A 23,859-nucleotide genomic window follows, 5' to 3' on the forward strand; every position below is an offset into this window, starting at 1 on the left:
TTGGTGTTTTCATCACAAAATGAATGATAGTTTAGCTACGCCACCCCACTATAAGAGGGACCTCCGCAATGCCAGAGCAAACTATTACACAGCATTAATAGAAGAAAATAACAACCCTAGGTTTCTTTTCAGCACTGTAGCCAGGCTGACTGAGAGTCAGAGCTCTATTGAGCCTTGTATTCCTTTAGCCCTTAGCAGTAATGATTTTATGAGCTTTTTTAATGACAAAATTCTAACTATTAGAGGCAAAATTCATGACCTCCTGTCCTCAGATAGTACCCATCTGCCCTCAAACACAGCCGTAAGACTTAATATTTAGATTGCTTCTCCCCAGTTTCTCTTCAAAAATTGACCGCAGTGATTTCTTCACCTAAATCATCAACGTGTCTCTTAGACCCCATCCCAACTAGGCTACTTAAGGAAGCCTTACCTTTAGTTAACACTCATATATTAGATATGATCAATATATTCTTATTAACAGGCTATGTACCACAGTCTTTTAAGGCAGCTGTAATTGAACCTCTCCTAAAAAAGCCCACCCTGGATCCAGAGGTGTTAGCCAACTACAGACCAATATCTAATCTTCCCTTTCTTTCAAAGATCCTTGAGAAAGTAGTCGCAGACCAGCTGTGTGATTTTCTCCATGATAATAATTTATTTGAGGAATTTCAGTCAGGATTTAGAGTGCATCATAGCACTGAGACAGCACTAGTTAAAATTAAAAATGATCTGATTGCTACAGACAAAGGACTCGTCTCTGTATTTGTTTTGTTAGATCTTAGTGTGGCGTTTGACACAATTGACCATCAAATTCTGCTACAGAGACTGAACACTTAATTGGCCTAAAAGGTTCTGCACTGAACTGGTTTAAATCTTATTTATCTGATTGTTTTCAGTTTATTCACGTTCATAACGAATCGTCCTTACGTACCAAAGTTTGTTTTGGAGTTCCGCAAGGTTCTGTGCTCGGACCAATCCTATTTACTCTATATATGCTTCCTTTAGGTAACATCATTAGAAATCACTCTGTAAATTTCCATTGTTATGCGGATGATACACAGTTGTATTTATCGATGAAGCCAGGAGAAAGTAATCAATTAACTAAACTTCATAATTGCCTTAAAGACATAAAAACCTGGATGAGCACCAGTTTCCTGATGTTAAATTCAGACAAAACGGAAGTTATTGCTCTTGGCCCCAAACAACTCAGAGACTCTTTATCTGATGACATAGTTTCTCTAGATGGCATTGCTCTGGCCTCTAGCACTACCATAAGAAACCTCGGAGTAATATTTGATCAAGATTTGTCTTTTAATTCTCATTTAAAACAAACCTCAGGGACTGCATTTTTTCATCTGCGTAATATTGCGAAAATTAGGCCTATCCTGACCCGAAAAGATGCAGAAAAATTGGTCCAGAATTGAATTTGAAATCCTACTGTTAACTTATAAAGCTCTAAATGGTCAGGCTCTGTCATATCTTAGAGAGCTCATAGTGCCATATTATCCCACCAGAACACTGCACTCTGAGAACACAGGGTTACTCGTGGTCCCTAAAGTCTCCAAAAGTAGATCAGGAGCCAGAGCCTTCGGCTATCAGGCTCCTCTCCTGTGGAATCATCTTCCTGTTACGGTCCGGGAGGCAGACACTGTCTCCACATTTAAGACTAGACTTCAGACTTTCCTCTTTGATAAAGCTTATAGTTAGGGCTGGCTCAGGCTTGCCTTGTACTAGTTAGGCTGACTTAGGCCTAGTCTGCCGGGGGACCTCCTATAATACACCGGGCACCATCTCTCTCTCTCTCTCATGTCCTGTTACTGCATCTTGCTAACTCGGCCGTACTGAATGTCACTAACTCGGCTTCTTCTCCGGAGCCTTTGTGCTCCATTGTCTCGCAGGTTAACTCATATCACAGCGGTGCCTGGATAGTGTGACGTGTGTGGTTGTGCTGCTGCCTCGGCCCTGCCAGATGCCTCCTGCTGCTGCTGTTATCATTAGTCATACTTCTACTGTTATTATACACATATGATTATTGTCACATATGTATACTATCAGATATTATACTTTAAACATATTGTACCACAATAGCTAGAATTATAACTATAATATTGTTACTTTCATGAATGTTGTTGTAAGCTACTGTCATTACTGTCTGTCCTGCATCTCTCTCTGTCTCTGTCTCTCTCTCTCTGTCTCTCTTTCTGTCTCATTGTGTCATACAAATTACTGTTATTATTATGCTGATTTGTTCTGTACAACATCTATTGCACGTCTGTCCATCCTGGAAGAGGGATCCCTCCTCAGTTGCTCTTCCTGAGGTTTCTACCGTTTTTTCCCCCCGTTAAAGGTTTTTTTGGGGGGAGTTTTTCCTTATCTGCTGCGAGGGTCCTAAGGACAGAGGGATGTCATATGAGGCAAATTGTGATTTGTGATATTAGGCTTTATAAATAAAATTGATTGATTGATTGATGTACAGTACACATACACCAAAGGCAGATGAAAGGAAAGGCAGAAGAAAACAGATTTATGATAGTTCTGTGATGTAGTCTCCATCTTTGGAGGTATCCACAATTATAATCCTACAATGGGACAGACAGAATGACACACTGACAGTTTCAGTGACAGTATACCATACCATGACTTAGTCATACCAAAAAAAACAAAAAAAAAACAACAACATTTGGCCACAGGGGGAGCCACAGCGATCAGTCACATTTTAGCCATTTTTAAGCATTTATCTGTTGTTATAGCGCCACCCAGTTGCCAATTAGAGTTAGAGTCCAGTCATCTTAAAGTGTCCTGTTCTACATATCTACCAAGTTTAGTAAAAATCGATATGGCGGTTAGGCCTAGATAAGAAATTAGCTCTCTAGCGCCCCCATTTTGTTTGATCGGGTCAAAATGGCGGAAAATCTATATAACCAGAAGTTATGGGTTCTTGAGGCAAATTTGTTCCTCATGAGGAGAGGCATCTCTGTACAAAGTCTCTACAACATACGGGGCATGAGATATGCCCTTTCAAAGTTTGCAATTTCAATCGATTGCTATAGCGCCCCCCTTTGGCCAACTGATGTAATATTGCTTCCTTCACATCCTCCCACGACCCTCTACCACTGTACCAAATTTCACATGGATTGACCAGGTCAGTGAGGAGAAAAACGTGGAACAGACACACCCACAGACAGAGTTTTGTCATTATATTGTAAGATGATTAACTGTGTGTGGCGGCACAGTGGTGCAGTGGTTAGCACTGTCGCCTCACAGCAAAAGGGTTCTTGATTCAAAGACTTTGCATTTTCTCTCTGTGTCAGTGTGGGTTTTCTCTCTTAATTGGTGACTCCAGGGTGTACCCTGCCTCTCACCCAATCACAGCTGGGATAAGCTCCAGCCCCTCATGACCCCCAACAGGATAGGCCGTCACAGTAAATAAGTAAACTAATGTATTATGATTGTGTGCTCCTTACATAATGTTTTGTAGACAATGCATAGTTGTTTTGCTGGAATTACAACAACTTGGCACCAACCTGTGCTATGTTGGCTACCAGGAAACAAACATTTTCATCTGGCCAGTACAGCCATCCTTTACCCTCACCGCCAACCCCACTGCCACCTCCTGCCTGCATGAGCCAAAAGCATGAGGCCAGATGACTTCAAGTCAGAAATGATGGTATGCTTATGCAAACAAATATTCAGTTCAGCAGCCTCTCTCCCAAACATGTCCTTATTTTTAATATTGATTTAATATTTAGTCTTTTCTTGTGATTTGTTATGTCATCTTTATTACGACCATTATCTCACCTCAACATTGATTTGTTAAAATATGTCAAAGAAAATAATTTCTAGATAAATTCAACATATACCAGTGCTCTGTAAGACATTTTTTTTCTAGAAATGAAAATGTCTGATCATTCCGTCAGTGCGTCACTAACAAGTTTCTAAATCTCTTCCAAAGCAACTGAACCAGAAACACAATGCAACCTATTATGAGAAGACAAAAAGTGACTGAAGTGTCAGTTTACTTGATACTAACAATAGAGGGACAAAACCAGTTCACCACATAGCTGACACAGTGACTGACATTTCAACAAATGCCACTCTGCTCCCCACTCAGAGTAAAAACACTCCCGAAGGCACCTGACTGGATATTTAAATATGCTCTCTATGAGCATGCACATGTAACTTCCTGTAAAGACTAATCATAATGTAAAGACTAAAAATATTGTCGAAGGAACTTTACCACTTAGACAAGAACTGTCTCACACACAATCACACACACACACACACACACACACACACACACACACACACACACACACACACTTTTCCCCTACTTGGTTTCCTCATACCTACGTTTATTATATAACAAATTCCCAGAACTGGAAACCATGGCTGCCTCTCATTTGTGGAAAGCACCAGACAATTGGTGGTGTAACACTATTGTATTTGCTTGTTTTCAGTGGCAACAGGTTTAGATTTTGGTCCAGCGTTTCGTAATAGATCTAATCTTTGTTCTCCATGGTTCCCACTAGACTCTCAAAGGGGGGTAAGATTACATGAATGACAGTGTTTGGGGTAAGGAGGATCTTGTTTATGCCCGAGCCACCTGAAAGGAGCCAGTATCACCACAGATCCAGGTGTGAAAACTGAGACTGAATTCTTAGCATGTGTGTGAGAGAGTATATCTATCGTAAAAGGCAATCTTGTAGGGTTCATAAGGTCTTCTAAATGATGCAGGTTGAGGATCCTATGGTATCAGCTGATGTACACAGGCTGTCCTAGACTGCAGCCCAGGAGCCCCTCATGTGTAAGGGCCCCGGATTGGCCAGACTATTGACCCACAAGACACTTAAAAAATTAAGCAGCTTTTGGGTACCTATGGTCCACACATGCCCACATCTAACCACACAGCTGGCCCAATGGGGTTCATACAGTCAGTTACGTTTTTAATTAATTTGTCACTGCTGGACAACACAGCCACAAACTGTCAGAGAGAAAACATCACAGTGGAGCACAAATCATATCACTGAACAAATACTGCCATCTACTGGTTACCTGTCACAACACAAAGCCTGTTGCAAGAAACCTTGGTGACATGATTGATAGTAATTTATGTTTTCAAGCAACATATCAAAAAGGTTGTCCAATCATGTTTTTACCACCTCAGAAATATTGCCCGTTGTACATGCTTTTACTTTTTCACACCTTGATTATTGCAACAGCCTTTATTCCTGTCTTAATCAGACTGTACATAACTCAGCTGCTAGGCTTTTACCCACAATCACACTGGTTTTAGGCTTTGGCTCCCTGTCGGTTTGAAGACTGATTTTAAATTCTTATTGATTCTTTTACGAGATTAGGATCTCGTAATTATGAGATAAGGTGTCTAATTTTTTTTTTTTATCCAGTGAATGCAATGCATTTCCTTAATATATACATACAGTACAGGCCAAAAGTTTGGACACACCTTCTCATTCAATGCGTTTTCTTTATTTTCATGACTATTTACATTGTAGATTCTCACTGAAGGCATCAAAACTATGAATGAACACATGTGGAGTTATGTACTTAACAAAAAAAGTTGAAATAACTGAAAACATGTTTTATATTCTAGTTTCTTCAAAATAGCCACCCTTTGCTCTGATTACTGCTTTGCACACTCTTGGCATTCTCTTGATGAGCTTCAAGAGGTAGTCACCTGAAATGGTTTTCCAACAGTCTTGAAGGAGTTCCCAGAGGTGTTTAGCACTTGTTGGCCCCTTTGCCTTCACTCTGCGGTCCAGCTCACCCCAAACCATCTCGATTGGGTTCAGGTCCGGTGACTGTGGAGGCCAGGTCATCTGCCGCAGCACTCCATCACTCTCCTTCTTGGTCAAATAGCCCTTACACAGCCTGGAGGTGTGTTTGGGGTCATTGTCCTGTTGAAAAATAAATGATCGTCCAACTAAACGCAAACCAGATGGGATGGCATGTCGCTGCAGGATGCTGTGGTAGCCATGCTGGTTCAGTGTGCCTTCAATTTTGAATAAATCCCCAACAGTGTCACCAGCAAAACACCCCCACACCATCACACCTCCTCCTCCATGCTTCACAGTGGGAACCAGGCATGTGCTAGAACTCTGTGTGGCATTCATCTGGTCTCTGATCTGAGCTGCTGTTAACTTGCGATTTCTGAGGCTGGTGACTCGGATGAACTTATCCTCAGAAGCAGAGGTGACTCTTGGTCTTCCTTTCCTGGGTCAGTCCTCATGTGTGCCAGTTTCGTTGTAGCGCTTGATGGTTTTTGCGACTCCACTTGGGGACACATTTAAAGTTTTTGCAATTTTCCGGACTGACTGACCTTCATTTCTTAAAGTAATGATGGCCACTCGTTTTTCTTTAGTTAGCTGGTTGGTTCTTGCCATAATATGAATTTTAACAGTTGTCCAATAGGGCTGTCGGCTGTGTATTAACCTGACTTCTGCACAACACAACTGATGGTCCCAACCCCATTGATAAAGCAAGAAATTCCACTAATTAACCCTGATAAGGCACACCTGTGAAGTGGAAACCATTTCAGGTGACTACCTCTTGAAGCTCATGGAGAGAATGCCAAGAGTGTGCAAAGCAGTACTCAGAGCAAAGGGTGGCTATTTTGAAGAAACTAGAATATAAAATGTGTTTTCAGTTATTTCACCTTTTTTTGTTAAGTACATAACTCCACATGTGTTCATTCATAGATTTGATGCCTTCAGTGAGAATCTACAATGTAAATAGTCATGAAAATAAAGAAAACGCATTGAATGAGAAGGTGTGTCCAAACTTTTGGCCTGTACTGTATATATATATATATATATATATATATACAGTACAGTACAGTATATATATATATATATATATATATATATATATAAAATCACCCTCTTAGGGTGGTATTTGTATCATTCTCAAGCTCGGTATATTTGGGGGTAAACAGCTGCGACTGTAATTACAGACATGAACAGACTTGAACTACTTGGAGTTTCCCTGCCACCCTCAATGAACACCCCCAGGTATGATGGCAAAGCTAATTGGGAAGCTTTTCATGCTCAGTTTGAAACGTAGACCAAGCCGGCAGGTGGTCCACTGAGGAGAAAGCCCTCCAGTTAGTGATGTTCCTTACAGGGGATGCTTTGTCAAGCCTACTACCGCTAAGCCCCGAAGATAGGAGGGACTATGCTGCAATAGTTGGAGCTCTAAAGAGGCGGTTTGGCCTGTGCTCAGCAGCTAGCCTGCTACGCTCTCAACTGTTCAGTGGTGGCCAGGAGAGCTGCTGAAGAAGCTTGCCAACGACATTGAAGGACTAGTTTACTGCACCTATGCTCACATGCCTCCTGCCATCCAGAGTGAAATAGCCTGTGACCACTTCCTCCAGGCCCTGCTTCTGCCTGACCTGTGTATCCGGAGGCTGCTGGCTTACCCCAAGTCTCTCCAGGAAGCGTTGGAGTTAGCAACTGAGAGGGAAATGCTGTGTGCTGATTTCCTGGCGACATGCTCCACACGCTGCAAAAAAAGAACTGCAAGTGTGGCTGACGTGACTGCCACAGAACCTGCGTAGGTGGGCAGTTTGACCCAACTGGTGCGGCCTGCCACAGTGAAGAAAGCGCAACGGCCCAGGCCACGTTCAAGCTCTGCTGGGGATGTGGGTAGCCACCTCATCCGTCAGTGCCCTCTCAACTCTCCAAATCAAGGAAACAGGATAGGGACCACATGACTGGGACAATGTGGGCCCCCAATGCTGTGTCCCAGCCTCTTCGGGAGACAGCAGTGCTCCAACCAAGTGGGAGCATTGCCTCCACCGAATTTGGATGGTCAGCTAGAACGACACATGTGTGTGCGGTAAACTAGTCCTTCAATGTCAGCTACAACGACACGTGTCGTTCTAGCTGACATTGTTGACAATGCTGACAACAAAGCTGACCATCCAAATTTGGGCCAGATGCAGATGGGAGACTGCTGGTATGCGCTGGTGACTATTGAAGGGATATGCTGCTCGGTACTGGTGAACACAGGTTCTTCAGCCACCCCGGTGATGTGGTGGGGGACGGAATAATACTTTTCCCTTCCTTAGTGAAATTGCTGACAGTTACTGGAGAATGGGCCACCATGGTGGGGGAGGCATTAGTGACTCTGCAGTTGGGGCAACTGCCCCAGGAAACTAGCCTGAGTTTAATGCTCCCACGAGAATACTTTTCCACTGTCACAATCTTCTGAGGCTTCTGAGTACAATTACCTCCAGAATGCTTGTGTAATGAACCAAATTGTCCAAAAACTAAATCATAAACTATGTGACCTCATTCCAATCTTCCATGCTTTGCACACTTATACCACTGGAAAAAAAAAATTGGAAATCATTAACAAATGCTTAATATAGTGTTAAAAATGTTATGAGTGCAACTATAAACTGTTAATTAATAGTCCATTAATAATTCATAAACATTATTAATTATAATTTCATTGTTTGTTAATGGTAAAGTAACTATTAGCTTACATTAATATACTATCTATTTACCATTTATAAATGGTCTATTTGCCATTTATAAATGATGGTTAAACATTAATAAACTATCTGTTTACCATTTATAAATGATGGTTTTTGTAAAGTGTTACCCTCTCAGGGTACACGACTTCAGTTGGGCGTTTGTCCCATTTTTCAAAGTCTTGATTTACAAGAGGACCCCACACTGAAGACTTTTTTATAGCATAGAAAGCTCTCCTTCCCTTGTCTCTGAGATCATTAACAGCCAGACTGAAATTTCCTGTTGAGGTAATTTTTAGTCCCAAATATGTGCACTGGTATAAACCCCCTACTACCATACTTGCAGTGGGTCTGCAGATTCATGATTTGACACCCAGTAATGTAAGGACAAAAGACAACACAAAGCTAAAAAGGGTTTAAACACAATTATATTATTTACACACATATTAAAATCAGAGTTTATCTAATGCTGGGGAGGGGGGAATGGTCAGTTCTTTATTCACAGAGGGGGAGGAGGAGAGCAGGCCAAAGTCCACTTTGCCACACATTGGTTGCTTCTATAGCTGTCCTTCATTGTCACATGTCACTTGATGGCTGACTTCAGACTGCTGCCATACACTAGGCTGGCATCACTCTTAGGCCTTTCTGGAGGTGCAACTTGGCCTTAAGGCTGTCGAAGGGACCTTGGCCTGCAGAAGAGAAGGAGAGAGAGCATTCACCTAGTTAATTTCACATGTAACACAATGGTAAAAGCCCTTTCACTTAAACATGCACATACCTGCGGATTAGAAGTAGACAGAGAATCAGACAGAGAGAGCAGTGTTTGCAGCCTGCAGCTTAAATACCCCTTGGAGTGAAGCATCTGAATCACACCTGTCCTCAATCAGTAACTGCTCCACAGCCATTGGCTCACAGCAAGTAAAGTTCCTCCACCTACACACAGAGAGACATCACCACTGCACACACAAACCACACCCGATCAGTGCCACTAGACTAAAAGTAAGGTAAGATGAAGCGCCGATACAGCCTACCCTTATACTGTGTCATTTCTGGAAGACCAAAATTCTATTTTTTCCAGATTAACCGTCAGGGTCCAGGTCTGACAGAAGCTTTGCAGATGATCCAGTTGCTGTTGTAATGCTTACTTGGACGGAGCTAACAATATTAGATCATCTGCAAAAAGTAGGCTTTAAATTTCTGTGTCAGACGATAAAAATGGCAATATAAATGTTACAGGGTGGAGCTAAGACTGTAGCCCTTTTTCATCCCTCTACTTTGGGGGATGTGATGCTGAGACTTTTTCAGATTGGATAAATCTGATACCTTGTCAAATATATACAAAATGTCCTGTACAGCCTGATCCAGGCCACTGTTACTGTGTTGGTATGAGGCTGAAAAAAAAGGTCTAATTGTGATTGAATTATCTAATGTCTGACTGCTTTCTGGTAGTCGTCCTTTGTTTGTTTGTCTGTTGGGAACATAAATTCGGGCTTCACATGGAGGCACCAAAATGTTGGGAACATAAATTCGGGCTTCACACGGAGGCACCAAATATGTAGGGATTTAATTGGCTATCGGAAATAATTAATAATTATTAATAATTCATTCATTCATTCATTCATCTTCTAACCGCTTCATCCTCTTGAGGGTCGCAGGGGGGCTGGAGCCTATCCCAGCTGACACCGGGCGAGAGGCAGGGTACACCCTGGACAGGTCGCCAGACTATCGCAGGGCTGACACATAGAGACAAACAACCATTCACGCACACATTCACACCTATGGGCAATTTAGAGTTATCAATTAACCTAGTCCCCAATCTGCATGTCTTTGGACTGTGGGAGGAAGCCGGAGTGCCCGGAGAGAACCCATGCTGACACGGGGAGAACATGCAGACTCCACACAGAAGGGCTCCCACGCCCGGGATCGAACCGGCAACCCTCTTGCTGTGAGGCGAGAGTGCTAACCACCACACCACGTGCCGCCCATAATAATAATTAATAATTATGTTAAATAATGTGACTTAATTAACATTAAATCACCTCGTGGGGCACCATTCCCGTAAAGGGAAAAATGATACCCAGTTAAAGATATCAGTCTCATAAAATAGGGTAAACTATTAATTTGGAGTTTGATTAATAATTAAATTAATGACAACAACCAAAATTAACAGTAACGCCTGAAGGATTTCGGAGTTCTTGACGCAGCAGAGGTTGACTATTCATTCACTCTTATGCAACATTAAACAGACAGCAGGTATGATTACAAATAATTATATTTATTCACAAACTAGCAAAGCAAACCATAACACACAAATTCTAACTAACTATATACAAGCTTGGTGTGTATGTATGTGTGTGTGTGTGTGTGTGTGTGTGTGTGTGTGTGTGAGTGAGAGAGAGAGAGAGAGAGAGAGAAAGAAGAGAAAGAAGAGAAAAAAAGACAAAGGCAGGTGTGGTGATCAAAAAGCCGTTTGGCCTACAAAACAAAATGGCTCACAACAGAGAACTACTAAAATGGCCGAATCAAGGCTGGCTTCGGGTTGGGGGAGGTGTTTGTCTGACCGTGTGGTCAGGACAAAGACAAAGGAAAAGAAGCGGGAACTTTGAGATGCCTGTTTGGGTGTAGCTCTGTTGGAAGCCTATTTATTAATGAGTCTATGTCAATGTGATTTGTGTTGCAAACGGTCTGTATTAGTGCAGAGATTGTTTAGTTGTGTGCAAGAATCTGTTTGTGAACAGTATTAGCAAACTAAACACTTAGCTTTGGCGAAGCCAACTAATCAATAACCTTACTGCAAACTATCACAACAATAACTCAGTAAACAGCATCAAATCACATACAACAAGTTAAACAATCTTGCTTAGCCTATAAAGATGTGATAAGCTATGCCCAGTTGTTACGTTACCAATCCTTGAGTGGATGGGAGAAAGAGCCACTTGGTGGTGTACTGCTTTGTTAGCCGGCAGAAGAAGGCTGAGAAGGCGATTCCAGCTGTAGTCTTTGTTGTGTTCTTTGTTCCAAAGGTGTCTTCACAGGCCTGAGTAAAAAAATCAATCAGACAACTGCAGCTCGTCCAGAACGCTGCTGCCAGAGTCCTCACCAACACCAAGAGAGTGGAGCACATTACACCAGTGCTTAAGTCACTGCACTGGCTTCCTGTGTGTCAAAGGATAGACTTTAAAATCTTGTTACTTGTCTATAAAGCACTAAATGGTCTCGGGCCTAAATACATATCTGATATGCTTGTACATTATGAAGCATCCAGACCCCTCAGATCATCTGGAACAGGTTTACTCAGTGTTCCCAGGATCAAAACCAAACAAGGTGAAGCAGCCTTTAGTTTCTATGCTCCCCGCCTGTGGAACAAACTTCCAGAATATCTGAGGTCGGCTGAAACTGTCAACTCATTTAAATCAGGGCTTAAAACATTACTATTTACTGCAGCTTACCAGTGAACTAGATATGTAACTTATTGTTAGGATAATCTGTAGCTATTGTTTTTATATTTGTCTGCTGTTGCTTTTGCTTTATGTTTGCTTTTTAAATGCATTTTCTGCACTGTTTTTAACTATTTATTGTCTTGCTTTTAGCTTTTGTTTTTAATGATCTATTGTTCCTTTAATGTTTTATTTTAATGTATTTCTCTTGTAAAGCACATTGAATTGCCTTGTGTATGAATGGTGCTATATAAATAAAATTGCCTTGCCTTGCCTTGCCTTGCCAAAGGTTCTGATCCGAGGAAGCCAGTCGCTCGGGGTCCTTGCAGAGTTAGATGCTGGGTGCTAACTCACTTAGTTCCTTGTTGCTGGAAAGCTAGTTGCAAACCTTGTGTTTGCAAGAGAGTCTATGATCAGTTGCTCTCCCTTTAGTGGTTTGGGGCTATGGAGAAAGGGTCTGGGCCTCTGCGGTTCCCTGGAACCGGAAAAAGGTGTGCACTGCTCCACGGTTGGAGCAAGAGAGAGAGAAGCCTTGGAGAGAGCAAATCTTCTAGAGGCCTGTGACATCACAGAGTCACATGTCACTGTAAAAGTCCTGTCCACTCAAGTTGTGCGACTTGTGTCTCACTGAGGTGTGAGGTGAGACCTCCTGTGGAGATGGGTGTCACATAGCTCTCTTTGTTTGAAAGACAAAGAGCATGCAGAGGAAAAAGCCTTTAAATGTCCAGTGTAGATTTTACCAAATGACAAAACATCTGTGGTCCTGTGAATCCCAACACATCTATAGGGTTGTTTTGTATAGTTCAGTTTTCTGGGTTCTGCTGCTTGAAGGTCTGTTGTCTTCCTGATGTAGTATGTAATTTTATTTTTTTATTATTTATTATTTTTATTTTTTAGTTTGGATAAGTGTGTTAGTGGGCTGACTGTGAATGCTCTCAGACAGAAGGGTCTAGGTCTGTTATGCCATAATCTACTGTGCCAAGAGGAGAGCTGTGTGTATCGTGACCAAAGGAGTCCCCTCGAAGCCGACGGTCAACAATGTACAGACCCAGTGTTCGACATTGCTGCAGTAGTTTGTTCCCAATTTTGTCAAAGTTTTGGTGAATGGGAACACTATCTCATTGTAGCCTAAGGGACAACCAGTGAAACTGTCTCCTTTACTCCAGGTCTCTTGTGAAACAAACACATCTGCATCTCCTAACTCTTTGGTGAAGTCTGCGGTCCTGCTTTTAAGGCCAAAAGCAGAAGACCTCAGACCCTGAACATTCCAATATAAAATAACAAATGATGTTGATGTCATTAAGTATGGAGCTCTGAAAGGTACATTCAGTGTTAATATCAGATTAACTCAAAAATATCTTATTGTCAAAGAAGCTAATTAAATATATGAGATTCCAATACATTAATATGAGATGATTTACTTTATTTTATTTTTTGACAACGCAACATATTTACTGTATGAAAGCAAAAGAAAGAGAACCTATGAGTTGTGTAGTGCATTGCCTGACCTATCAGGGGTCCATTTCAGAAAGGAGGTTCAACAAACTCTGAGCCTAACCCTGACCTCTGAGTTGAGTAACTCTGAGATGGGAAACTCTGGGTTACGGGTTTCAGAACAGGTGATTTTAATCGGTTCAATCAACACAGAGTTTGTTCACTCTGAGTTAAGCTCGTGCACCACGATGTTAAAAATCCGTGATCAATGGAGCCCCGATACCACAATTCACCATGGCAACAAGTGACAAGAAAAGGTCTGCATTTTTTACTCATCTGGAGTTGGATATTTTAATGCGCTCATACAGCGAATTTGAAGCTGTTTTCAGGAAGAAGAATAACACGGCTGCAGCAGCGAAGGAACGGGAGTCGGTGTGGGAGAAAATTACTGCTTGAGTCAATGCGTAAGTTTAAATTTATTTTATACATTCATGCAATCACAATTATATTAGGCTACAGAAGCAAACAGGTGAAATGTTGTTAAAGCTCAAATTTAGTTCACTTAGATGCAATCCCACCGGCATAAAAAAAATGTGGAAGCAGCTCAAGATGAAATATAAAAACATTGTTCAAAGACTTCAGCATAATAGTCCGGGTGCCTCTTTTTAATCATGTTTACCAGTAAATATCATTCAGCAGCTGTTTCAGTGTGCATTATCCCCAACATAATGCTGTTTTCACACACATAAATGTCCTCACCTGTATCCTGTTAAATTAGGCTTAGTAAAAACAACATCTGACTTCTACTCAGCCAACAGAATGAGGGCAGACGCCTGCAAAACTGGCGGAGGACCACCACCACCACGTCTTACAGAAGCAGAGGAGCTGGCCTTGAGTCAGACTATTGGGAGGTCAGTTGCAGAGGGAATCCCTGGAGGGACCTCATCTTTGGACACAGTCACACAGGAGCCACCAGCCTTGATAAGATGTAATAGGCCTAGGCCTCCAACTTCTATTGGGCCTATAGTTCAATGTTAATTTCCCTTTCATGGGTTTTTCTTTTGTCCCAACAGATTCTGAAGGTGTACTCGGTCTAATGGATCCTTGTGCCACTTCAACTGTAAGTAGCCAATACTCCAGAGATTATACCATATTTAAAGTATAGCCTACTGAAACACAACACTCATCTTCACAGGATGATGAAGATGATGGGACCACAATGTCTGCTGCCATCTCTACAGTGTCTGAGAGGGAGCCTGAGAGGCCTACAGAGGTAAAATCTTGATGTTGGTACTGATAGTTTCCTCCCCATTCACATCTTTACATTCTTGTGTGGATTATGGTGACATTTAGCCTACACTGAAGTATTAACAGATTCTTATCCTTTTTAACGGAATATGGCTGGGCAGCAGGAGGAGGGTCCCTCAACCTCCACAGCACAGATTAACACAGTAAGATATTCAGTAAATGCCAGAGGTTAATTCAGTGGAATTCATGTGCAACTGTATAATGTCATCCTTATGTATTCCCAGCTACCACTGAAAGGCATCTACAGAGTGCATTTACTCAAAACAGTGCAGAAAACAGAGAAGGAAATGGTACTGCTGGACCACCAGATAACTAAAACGGATCTGGAAATTGAGTTACTGAAACACAAGTTAGTGGTGGGTGCATGGTCACAGGTGAATTGTGTTAATGATTGTAACGATGTAAAAAAAAAAGTAAGAAACTAATTGTTGCTTTTTTATTTGTAGGAAATAAAGAAGACCAAATAAAAAAAATAATTATTTGTCTTTCTGTTTATTTGACTGCTCTGGGTGGTGGTGATTGTGATTTTAAACAGTGAAGTGATTGTGGCATATGATGTCTCTGACTGCTCTTCCATCCTGGATGTCTGCAGTGTGGATGGGGTCATCATCATGCTCTTCCATTTGTAGGTCAGGGTGTTGCTCTCCTCTAATTGTGGCAATATTATGGAGAATAACACATGCCACAATAATGTCACAGGCCCTCTCAGGTGTTACCCTGAGGTGACATAGGCACTGGAAGCCATCAAACGCTCCTATAATGTATAGTGGATATATTTGAGTGCATTAAAGGAGGGAGACAAGTTGTAAATGTATCCATGATGGTGCATACAGTTCATTGGTATATTTCATTAATGCATAATTGATTCCATGATTGGTTCATATAAACAGTTAATTCATAGTTATTTACATTTACATATTTATGTTTACATTTCATATTAATAATTGGAGACATGATTGTATTTTCATAGTAGTTTTATTGAGTGACACATGATTTGATTAATTTGATTATTCGGTAACACTACATAATACGGCCCGCGACTTAGAGCGTACCTACCGCTCACTTTGCACCTAATTTAACAGAAGTACTGAGTAACTCTCACTCACTCCCCCCCCGCCCCCATTTCCCTCATGTTTTACAATATAACTAGGCTGCTTCTTAGCGCGTAACTCCCGTTGACTTATGTCCTACTTTACACCAACTTCCACAGAAGTACAGAGTAACTCTTGCTCACTTCCCCCACTATTTCACCCGTGTTTCCGTGTTTTACAGTATAACTAGGCTGCGTCTGAGAGCGTAACTCCCGAACAATTACGTCCTACTTTACACCAACTTAGAGTAACTCTTGCTCACTTTCCCCCGCTACTTTCCCTGTGTTTTACAGTATAACTAGGCTGCGTCTTAGAGCATAACTCCCGTACAATTATGTCCTACTTTGCCCGGACTTACAGTGTAACTCCTCCTGGTCTTTTTTTCCCCACCAATCATTTTAAGTACCAGGTATATGGTCTGCTGTACAATATGAGCACAGCCTTTCGCTCTTTGCAATTGTTACAATCTTGTTTTTTCTAAGTGTCAGCAGGCAAATTTCACCCCTATTCCACAGATGTACTATTCATTATGGTTTGGAAAAATAATATGTTGGGAAATGGGTATACAGTATGGAAATTGGCTAATAACAGGCTGGCTGGTAGCAAACTTACCTCTCTAAAATGCACATCTATGGAAGTCTCGTACTGTCATCCAAGGGCAAAACACAAACTATACAATAATAAATCCACAATAATGAGTCATTCAGAGTTATAAAATGTTTTTATTATGTGATTACACAGAAAACACATGACAGGCACTATTCCTCTCATCCATACTCCGTAAGTACAGTCATTTTTATTTATTTCATTTATCCTTTATTTAACCAGGTGAGTCCCATTGAGATTGACATCTCTTTTACAAGGGAGCCCTGGCCAAGAAGGCAGCAAACCAAAATTACAACAATAAAACATTATAAAACATAAACAGTACATAGATAGGTACATGAAGTACATACAGTACACATCAAACTGTAATCAGTGTCTAAGTAGATCTTAATTTCCCTGTAACTAGTGTCTAGGTATAGCCTACCTCTCCTGTGAGTACTGCCAAACTACGGAGAACCGGCCTGTATTATGAAGTTTGCACTGTTATCCCCTCCTTAGTGTGTAAGTAGACTCTAGCTCTCCTGGAAGTACATGCTAACTACGGAGAACCGGGCTGTATTATGAAGTTTGCACTGTTATCCCCTCCTTAGTGTGTAAGTAGACTCTAGCTCTCCTGGAGGTACACGCTAACTACGGGGAACCGGGCTGTATTATGAAGTTTGCACTGTTATCCCCTCCTGTCCATGAGACTTCACGATAGAGGATAGATAGTTCTGATTGTGGTGGGGATGATATTCAAATTGGATGGGGCTTTGAATTTAAAGGCATGTCTGCCGGTTTCAGGAAATATTCTGGGAACTTTGAAATACGGTTGCTCGGTGTGCCTTAGGTTATTACTGAGGTATGAGGGACTAAGGGTTGTTTTAGATAGACAGGGTAGTTAAAGGACAATTCCGGGAAATTTCAAGCTGGGGCTGTAGTTTCCTAACATTTTAGGTCTAAAAGAAGGATTCTGAAGATTTTCGTATTAATCGCTCCTATTTTGCAGTAGTTGTGTCTGTCCCCGCACCACTGCGGCAGCGATGAATGGGAGGGGATTGCATTTATGCTGTTTACATCCTTCAAAACCGAATTTTTTTTCCACAGACAGCATCAGGTGGCTACTCAAACATACACTGAGGGGTTTGTTTACTTCAAGCAAGCCGACATGTTTGGTAATACAAAGTCTTGCGGAGTCTCGCATGAGACTGCAGTTGACACGCTCGGTGTTTTTACATACAGTCTGAAGCTCCCGTTTGTGTCATCAACACAGGAATATCAACTCAGAGGCACGACGGTTTCGTAGTGTAAGTATTTTCTCAATAATGGCTGATGACTTCATGTAAACAGACTAAACCAGCTCCTTCCACTTTCATGGCGATTTTACAGCCATTAGGTTTGTTTTTTATGTTCCATTCCGGCATTTTAATTTAATATCTTAAAGCTTCCTTGTTCTTGTTCTTGTTTCTTTTTTTTATTTTCCAACATTATATACAGTTTTATCTTTGCTTTGATTGTTAGTTTATATGTGTGCTGTGTGTTTAAATAAAACAATACATTTAAACATGTTGAATTCTTTTTTTCTTATTTTATGCAAAAATTGTCTGATGACATGTTGTATGGTATTAGTTTGTGACACAAAAGTGAATTGAACAGAACACCTAATCCCAGGTCCCTTGCTGTAACATCAGAGGGACATAGTTTGCTTGACATTGTCAACAGAGAAAGTACTGGGTTTATTTTCTTACAATATTCCCGTATGATTCCTCAGTTGTCTTGAAGTTGCTTTAATGTTTGTTTGTTTGTTTGTCTGTTAGTTTTTACGTTGTTAACTGTCAATTACTAGATCGCTCTGGCATAGTCTCATTGATCAAACAAGGTGTCAATCACAGGCACTCTGCTTAAACCAGCAGTCATTGGTCAAACAGGGAGGTGCACATTTCCCATTGGTTAAGACAGGAAGTACCACCTCTCAGCGAGGCCGAGGGGAGAAGCTTGTACTGCACAGGCACAGGAATCAGACGACGGAGGGAATCAAGTGAGAAGTGTTGCCGTAAACACAACGATAACACTCCGAGATCCTCGCAGGAGACGTGAGGGAGGGACCGAGGACCTGTGCTGTGGGAGTGTTAATGCGTTTATCAACGTCTTGGTGAGTTGATGCTACCGCAGCTAGCGATGTTAGCTTGTGCTGCAGAAGACGCCCGTCATATCCACCTTATTTTTCACGGAAACACGGAGGCAAAACAGAACGCAGCCAGCTTCCGTTTTTTTGTGCGATACTTCCGGTCCAGCACTTTTAACACTGTAAATGGGAATCGCCTTGTTGTTTACTTTGCTGAGATTAGCTATATATATGTATATATCACATTTTTCACGTCACTATATCACCGTTTAGACTAATCTGATGTTTGTAAAGTCTATAAACACAATGACTTAACAAACATTAGTATTTTCTCTGTGTGTAATTAATAACATGGTTATCGTAGATTAGCTGGGCTAACCGTTAGCTGTTAACCGTTAGCCGTGTCTGTAATAACTCACTAAACTCACAAAGTGGCCCGTGAAAAAAATATTTTCTCCAGCGGATGTCTTAGTTACAACATGATTGAGCTAACTGGAGTAGTTTCATGTCGTATCCGACAACGGGAGGCTTTTAATGGATGACGATCCTGATGTTAGCTTTGCTGTTAGTGTTAACATTAGCTGTCCCTGTCAGCTGCAGCCACTGATGCTTTCTAGACATTGTGATTTCCCAAAACTGAATAAATACCACACATAGCAACACAAAACTGCTTTGCTAGCTCAATCATGTTGTAACGGCTGGATGGTTGATGCGTACATGCTGATTCAGATGCTATCAGAGCCGATCCGCGTATCACTATGGCTTAATGATCAACTCAGTCAATTAAAAAAAACCGTCCTGTGTTAGGAGTGTATGTCGCTGACAGAAAGAAAGAAAGAAAAGGGGGGAAAAAAGATAGAAAAGCAGTGTACACCTCACATATTTATTTCTCACAGTTGCGCGTACGTTTGGCTGGCATGCAGAAGCACCGTCTGTGTGTCGAGGGTGCGAGCCGCAGCTTCAGCTGCTCAGGTAGAGAGGCTTAGCCAGGTGTGTTTTTTCGCTGATTCGGTTCTGCAGGTTCTCTGCTGGTACACTGGAGACGGACATCAAGCAGTTTGTCTCACTCGGGATAGATTGTGCTTTTTTGGTTCATAGTTTATGATTGACGCGCGATTTATTCGCGTTTAGAGGGAATAAATTTCTGTTATAACGGAAACGTGGGCGCAGTTATCTGACGTTATACAAAATACACAGACTAACTAACTAACTGATTGACTAACATAAATAACATAAATTAGCTTGCACCATTAGCTCTGGTAAGGGAAAGCATGAGGGAAAGCGGCTGACCGGAAGTCATGCACAAAAAAATGGAAGTTGATCACTATTTACTTCCGTGTTTGAAAATAAGGTGGATAAGCCGGTTCGCCGCTGCCGATGCAACTCCTCCTCCATGAAAATATAATAAATAAAATATAATAATAAAAAAACACTACAAAATATTAACTGCCTTTGCCCCTTGCGTTGTGACGCGACACAAATCACGACGTGCTCGCGGAACCAGGAAATCCTCCGAAGGCTAGACCGTCCCATTTTACAACGGTTGAGGCGGCGTTCGGAGGACGCTCCTGCATCCTTGAAGGACGCGGCCACGGAGGCCGCGTCCTTCAAGCACGCAGACCCCGAATCGGGACATAGCTATAGTGTGTGTGCTTCCCCTCTACACTACACTTACTTGGCATTGCAATTACTGTTCGCGACCTACTTGTAACTCCAAAATGCTGCACTTGTTTTGCCTCATGGCCCCTTGCCGTTTGTATTTGTGTTAGTGTACTGTATACATTTGCACCATTACAGTTGAGTCATGAATGCTATTTGACCGATGAATGTAGCCTACATTTTCAAAATACGTTTTGTTATCCATAGTTAAGTGGAAAACAGTTAAGAATGTTTAAACTTAAACTTTGTAGTTCAAAAGGAAATGTAATCCACTTGTTATGGTTTAAAAGGCTAATGATTCATGATGTGGAATGTAAAGACAAGATAAAGTATTCCATGCCGAGAAAAACTTTACAGTTAAAAGTTTGCTCACTTTGTATTACTGTGATGTATTTACGTAATAATGATAATGACCACAAAAAGAAATTGAAGTTGATGATGCAACATAGTAATACCTCTCTTTCTGCACAGGAGATTCTGTGGAAAATTACATGTGGATTTCACATTCAACCTGACGAGGGAGATGGCTAGCCACCCATGACCCCGATCTCTGCCTTGACCCAAGGAGTTGGATCAAGATCACCTTTTATCCGGAGGAGCTCATACATTCTTCCATCTCCATCACTGGGTGTCACACTCCAGTATGATAGTAGTACCATAATGATCTTTTCCACTTGACTTTTGACTTAGAAAGTACATTTGTCAACTGAAACTGACTTGACTGACTATTTTTGACTTAGAAAAACCAAACGGATCACAATAAAAGATCAAGACTAAATTGAACAGTTTATAACAGAAGGAACAAAACTGAACGTAAATAACAAAAACCAGTAGAAATGTGTTATTTTATGTTGTCAGGGACACTTAGTTTCATCTTTGGATTGTTTTCAGATGATGTTATCTTGTGAAACATTGAAGTAACTGTGTTCTAACTCACTGGCTCTAATTACACATTAGTTACAGTGGTAGTAGACTGTACTTAGACACTAAGGAGGGGATGACAGTGCAAACTTCATAATACAGCCCGGTTCTCCGTAGTTAGCATGTACCTCCAGGAGAGCTAGAGTCTACTTACACACTAAGGAGGGGATAACAGTGCAAACTTCATAATACAGCCCGGTTCTCCGTAGTTAGCATGTACTTCCAGGAGAGCTAGAGTCTACTTACACACTAAGGAGGGGATAACAGTGCAAACTTCATAATACAGGCCGGTTCTCCGTAGTTTGGCAGTACTCACAGGAGAGGTAGGCTATACCTAGACACTAGTTACAGGGAAATTAAGATCTACTTAAACACTGATTACAGTTTGATGTGTACTGTATGTACTTCATGTACCTATCTATGTACTGTTTATGTTTTATAATGTTTTATTGTTGTAATTTTGGTTTGCTGCCTTCTTGGCCAGGGCTCCCTTGTAAAAGAGATGTCAATCTCAATGGGACTCACCTGGTTAAATAAAGGATAAATGAAATAAATAAAAATGACTGTACTTACGGAGTATGGATGAGAGGAATAGTGCCTGTCATGTGTTTTCTGTGTAATCACATAATAAAAACATTTTATAACTCTGAATGACTCATTATTGTGGATTTATTATTGTATAGTTTGTGTTTTGCCCTTGGATGACAGTACGAGACTTCCATAGATGTGCATTTTAGAGAGGTAAGTTTGCTACCAGCCAGCCTGTTATTAGCCAATTTCCATACTGTATACCCATTTCCCAACATATTATTTTTCCAAACCATAATGAATAGTACATCTGTGGAATAGGGGTGAAATTTGCCTGCTGACACTTAGAAAAAACAAGATTGTAACAATTGCAAAGAGCGAAAGGCGCTAGGTGATGGTCTGATGGTCTCATCTCATCTTAATAATAATAAATAATAATACATTTTATTTATATAGCGCTTTTGCAGCTCTCAAAGACGCTTTACACTTAAAAGAAATACATATAAGTGTGAAGAGATAAACAGAAGACAAAGACGATAACAACAAGGTGCAAAAGCATAGAGCAAAACATAGAAAAAAGAAAAAAGGGGGTACATGAGAAACAGAACAAAAAGCTAATGTTTAAAAGTTAAAAAAGGATTTGAAAAGGTGGGTTTTAAGGAGTGATTTGAAGGTGGATGGATTTGAACAGTCACGGATGTGTATAGGGAGGGTGTTCCAGAGGGAGGGGGCGGCTATGGAGAAGGCTCTGTCGCCCCAGGATCAGTGCTTGGTCCTGTGTGGAGGCAAGAGGAGGTTTTTGTTGGATGATCGAAGGTTGCGGGAGGGAGTGTGGTGGTGGAGCATGTCCGTGAGGTAGGAGGGGGCCTGGCTGTGGAGGGCTTTGTGGGTGAGGAGGAGGATCTTGAAGCTGATTCTGTACAGGACAGGGAGCCAGTGTAGGTTTTGCGGGACAAGGGTTATATGTTCACGGGAGCGGGTGTGGGTGAGGAGGCGTGCAGCAGAGTTCTGGATGTCCTGGAGTTTGTTGAGGACTTTGGATGATGAGCTGTAGAGGATGATGTTGCAGTAGTCGAGTCTTGAGGTGATGAAAGCATGGATGAGAGTTTCAGCGGCAGAGAAGGAGAGTAATGGACGGAGACGGGCAATATTTCTGAGGTGAAAGAAGGCAGTTTGAGTGAGGCGGTTGATGTGATGTTCAAATGAGAGGTTATTGTCGAAGATGATACCAAGGTTGCAGATGAATGGGGAGGGAGAGAGGGTGGTGTTGTTGATGCTGAGGGTGAAGTTTTGTGTTGATGTAGAGAGGGATTTTGGGCCAATGAGTATTTCAGATTTGTCACAGTTCAGTTTGAGGAGGTTGATTTGCAGCCATGATTGGAGTTCAGTCAGACAGTTGGTGAAGGTAGAGCAGGTGGCTGGGGCGATGGATTTTGTGGAGATGCAGATTTGGATGTTGTCAGCGTAGCAGTGGAAATGGAGACCATGACGACGAATGATAGAAGGGGGGGTGGGGGGGTGGGAGTAAGTGTTTCCTGTACATGGCAGCAATGCCACCACCCCGTCCGTTTGGGCGGGGTTTGTCGGTGTAGGTGTAGTCAGTGGGTGTAGTCTGGTTTAAGGAGAAGTAATCCAGGTTTCGGTGAGGCAGAGGAAGTCCAGTTTGTTGTCAGTGATGAATTCATGTAGGATGGCACTTTTGTTGGTCAGTGAGCGGGTGTTGAGTAGAGCCAGTTTCAGGTGTTGTTGGGTTTGAGCAGCGCAGAGGGTGGCAGGAATGCAGAAGATGGGGTATAAGTTTTTGTTTTTCACAGTCTTAGTGCGGTAAGGGCGGGGTGGTCTGAGCTTTATGATGGAAGGAATGGATGGAGGGAATGTCTCAGGTGGGAAGGTTAATGATAGATATGGTCGGACGGGGGCGCTGGTGAGCGGGGCTGTGCTGTTTGCACGGGGAGAGGAAGAGTGTCAGTGGAGGGGGCGTGTGATGTAAATAGCCATGCATGTGGCACATGATGTACAGCATGCTGAATATTGACTGCCAGCATGCGACTTCCCAGGGTGGTAAGGAGAATGCCATCGTATTTGAAGAAAAAGGGACGGTTCCAGAAAGGATTAAAATTGTCGACATACTTGAAGCCTCGAGCGTAGCAGGCAGGCATGAGCCATGTATTCAGCAGGAGCAGTCTGGAGAAGCACGCGTCCAAGCGACCAAGTGTGGGAATGTGACTGGAGATAAAAACGGACTTTCCACAAGTGCGTAGGAAGTCCAGGAGGGAG

At 41.9% G+C, this 23,859-nt stretch overlaps 1 long non-coding RNA gene across 1 annotated transcript; it reads left to right on the plus strand.

Moving 5' to 3' along the window:
- The first annotated feature begins 18,320 nt into the window (after positions 1-18,320).
- Positions 18,321-21,225, plus strand: LOC125886127 (uncharacterized). Its single transcript, XR_007448983.1, has 2 exons — positions 18,321-18,501; positions 20,605-21,225. It is a non-coding gene; the product is annotated as an uncharacterized LOC125886127 (long non-coding RNA).
- Positions 21,226-23,859: the final 2,634 nt, after the last annotated feature.

The sequence above is a fragment of the Epinephelus fuscoguttatus genome, linkage group LG1, assembly GCF_011397635.1.
Source record: "Epinephelus fuscoguttatus linkage group LG1, E.fuscoguttatus.final_Chr_v1".
NCBI lineage: Eukaryota > Metazoa > Chordata > Actinopteri > Perciformes > Serranidae > Epinephelus > Epinephelus fuscoguttatus.